We start from the raw sequence: 4,272 nt of genomic DNA, 5'->3' as shown, positions 1-4,272 counted from the left end.
TCACATAACTGATATTTATTTTTTATTTGGAAACAGATTGCACCTGTGCTTGATGTGGTGGCTCTTGTGCTTCTAGCAGCAGTGATGAGAAAGCCAGGTCGAGGTGGTTTTATGTTGAAGGCTGAAATATATCAGAAGAGAACTAAAGTTACTCTGATATTTTTGATCTGATTTTAAAGTGAGTACTCTCTTTATCTTTTATGTTCGGTCCGGCATCTGTTAGACAGGCAATATTAGCTAAGCCCGTGTATGAACACAGTTATAACACTGAGTAAATTAAAGTGTTAGTAACACCCCCCAGAATGGCAGTACCCTCATATTATTCTCAACAGATTCTCCCTTTAGATGTGAGAGATTCCTGTTTCAATTATTATGTTTTTTGCTTGACGCTCATGTATATGAATGATCTTATTTCAAATTAAATGAATGGAATGGACAGAAAAATACCACTTATTACGATTTCCCGTATTAGGGTGCTTTTAAAACATGCAGAAAAGTCAAAATATGAGCTTCGTAGAGATCATAATTTACGCCTTACTCGATAGAAATGGGGTCATTAAAATTTTGGAGGTATTAGTCGAGTATCAGTGATGCATGAAATCAAGTCAAGTAGAAAAATGTCCCTTATTGTAATCCATATCATTTCTCTTCTTTCAGCCGCTGTTTGGTCTTTGCTGTTTTGGGTTATGCAGCTAGTATGTTCATTACTAATAGCATGTATACATATGCTCCGAATGTACTGAGAAATGCTCGCATGATGTCAAATAATCACCAGCCTTGTCTGACAGTTGACTGCACCTTCGATGACAGGTAAACCCCGTTTCCTTCTCTACTTGCCAAATTCTGCCTCTATTACACACAAATATATATTGGACTTGTAGATTTTAATGTGTCTGCAATTAACTTTCACCAATTACTTACTTGTTGTTTTACTTCATACAAGTTCAGATGGTTGCAGCTTCCTTGAAATGATTATTTCCAAAACCGAAAAAGGATGTTGCATGTTTAACTAACAATAATCTCTCTTCTTATTTTTAGATTGATCTACGGATTGTGCAATGTCTTGCTACTGCAATCGGCATTATTCTCGGCGTGAAGATCAATGCACATTATAAAAGCGGAATCCACATGGAGAGCCAGTTGTGTGTATCGTAGCACTTCTGGTCTCTGTCCCACTTATGTGCTTTGGATTATTTTTTGTAGGAATTAGTTCTGTCGTATCCCAAGTAAGTTTTACAATTGCATTACTACTTTATGTAAACTGTTAAGCATTGTAACTATACATTCTATAAGATGAACTTCATTCAACCTAAACTGTCCTCACTTTTTCTCAACAGATTCTCTTCTTCCTAAATGGGATTTGTTTGGCTATGAACAAGGTCCTTATCAACGAAATCATCATGGTAATGTATTTTTCTTCTTGGACTCACCCCCCCCAAATGATCCCACCCAAATGCTTACAAAGGTGTTAGCTGAGCTAATGTATGTAAAACTGAATGGGGTGTAGGGTTCAGATCAACTCTATAAGGCTCATTTCAGTGCATATTGATGCAGGGAAACCCTGGTGGAACTGCCACCTTTGACTTGGTGGTATTACATGGTTCCCTCTGTGGTCAATAGTCGGTGCACACTTACCTTCTTTGAAATTATACGTGTGCATGTATTAAATGAAGGCTGAGCACCAGAGAATCTGGAGTATGATATTTGCAGTTTGTATATGGCTGCAGTATCACAGAAAAATTTCCTAAGAAAAGGATAAATGCATCAGGCCAAAATTTAGATAAAGGCGTTGTACACTAAGGGGCAATTTACTAATGGTCCGATATCGAGGGTTAATTACTTTGATCGATCGATCCTAGGAAACATCGAAACGATTAAAATCGAAATTCCTTCGATCAGAAAATTGCTAGAAAGAAACAGTACTTCGGACTATCGAATGTCGAATAGTCGAATGATTTTTAGTTCGAATAGTTCGATTCGTAGTCTAAGTAACGAGCATTGATGAGAAGTAGCCAAAAAACATTTGAAATTCAAAGATTTTTTTCTTCTATTCCTTCACTCAAGCTAAGTAAATGTGCCCCTAATTGTTATCTGGGTCACCTATAGTTGCCAAAATCTTACACCCTATACATTTTGTTCTCTTTCCCCAGATGGTAGTGTATCCCAAACCGCCGCTCTTGGTCATTTACTGAAAGTCAATAATAGGATTGCTTGGAAAAGAAGGAGGCGAGAAAGAACATTTATGGGTAAGTAGGCTGCTTCGGTTTTTGAAAATTGCAAACTCTAGTAAATAGGGTTAATAACCTTTTTTGTCAGCTGGAAATGTGTGTGTATTGTGTGTGTGTGTGTGTGTGTGTGGTATATATATTATATATATATAAAATTGAATTCTCAGCAAATGCCGCATTATAACACATACCATATTTATTTTCAATAGATTTTTAAAATTTATGAGATAAAACTACTCAGAGTCTGACCTGATACAGAATCACGCAATGGAATTTATCCTCTACATTTGTCCATTTATGGCTTTGGTCGGAGCAGGATGTTTCTGTGTAACTGCAAAATACTTTGAATATTATAAGAAAAATGTAGAAGACTTTATGAATACACCATTCACAGATGTAGAACAACCTCTTGGATACGGTGGAATCATCTATACAAAGTAACATGATAGATGAAGTTTGGAAAAAGACCTCGCTGTGATGCTTCTGAAATGTTCTGTGATTATAATAAAATGAAAAGTTCTGTAATATTGCTTAAAATACAATAAAAAGGATATTTCATATTGAATGTATTGTTTTTCAGCTTACTTGGAAAAATGTGTTGGTTAAATAGCACTAATCTCTTTCAGTCTGCAAGTGACTTAAACACTGGGATATAACAGTAACAGCTGCAACTCCTGTCTCCTCTCAATGATCTACCCAAGTGTGTGATACAGACAGTAGAGGAGCACGTAGAGCAGAGGAGTGTAAAACTGGGAATGAGTTTAAGCAGTTACACAATGCTTACTTGGAAAACATTCATTTATATGTTAGGGACCATTCATAATTAAATAGCCAATTAGGTAATGTGAAACAACTTTTGATTAACCATGTGTCTTTAAAGGAGAACTAACAATGTCTGGAAATGCTGTATTTTATATTCTGGTCTTATTGTATCAGCTCAAAGGTTTAGCAGCCCCATGCCCAAAGTTGTTCACAGCAGTCTGAAATAATAATCTGTATTGTTATTATTATTATGTGTAAGCTGACAAGTTGCATGTTTCAATCTAGATATTATTCAGTCACATCATACATCTGACGTGTAACAACATATTAGATCATTTATATATCGTATATATACTGTAGCAGTAAGTAGAAAGTACCTCGGAGGTGCAAGAATATAATGGATTCATCCTCAGATCAAGGGTGAGATTTCAGGCTGGGATTTTCTGAATTTCTTTGGACCTGTAATTTGCAAATCCACGTTTTCATAATGGAGGAAAAAGATATGTTTGTTTCTTTAAAATAATATCATTTTGGAATTCTTATTTTGAATTTATGTCTGATTATAGAGTCCCTGGACAAAAGTGCAAGTGAACTAATGGGTGCGAATAAAAAGAATTCAGTGAGCTGCTGAGTGCAACTTTGTGCCAATTCATGTAGTGTAGTTTAAACACAGGTTGTTTTCCATAAGCCCCTCAGCGCTGCATGAGTTCAGTCTAAGGAAAGTAACTGAGGCGGTGCTGCAATTGCGCGTCTCTCAGATGGTGATTCTTTAGCTTTAATAGCTTTTTTTTTACTTATTGGCTCCCAGAAAAAGCAGAGCATCCATTTTAATCATCCATTTTAATCAGCTGGTTTAAAACTGACTACTGTTCCTGCTATGCACCACTAGGCAACTGAACATATAACCCTGGTGGATGAGAGGGGTCGGCAAGTTAATCTATCCACCCCTGTTGAATTATAACTGTCCCGTGAACATCATTTTAACACCAAAAGGCATTTATTAGAGAAGGAAGAAGCTGCTGCTGTTTTTCTCAAGGCAAAAAAACTCCCAACTGTCACAGGGCCTCTGATTTCAAGGAAGTACTGGCTAGAGAAATGTTCAGCCAATCAGCAGGCAGTTGTTGTAGAACCGGGACAAAGATTTGCCAATCAGCTCCAGCTTGTTATATAGACACCTGCAGGTCACTGGGAAGGAATTCACGCAGTCAGCAGGCTTAGTGATGCCAAACTGCTGCAGGCATGAAGAATGTTGTGTTCCCTTCCATAGAGGAAAGCCATTAGT

Source organism: Xenopus laevis, chromosome 3L (assembly GCF_017654675.1).
Source record: "Xenopus laevis strain J_2021 chromosome 3L, Xenopus_laevis_v10.1, whole genome shotgun sequence".
NCBI lineage: Eukaryota > Metazoa > Chordata > Amphibia > Anura > Pipidae > Xenopus > Xenopus laevis.
Note: the sequence above shows the minus strand (reverse complement) of the source record.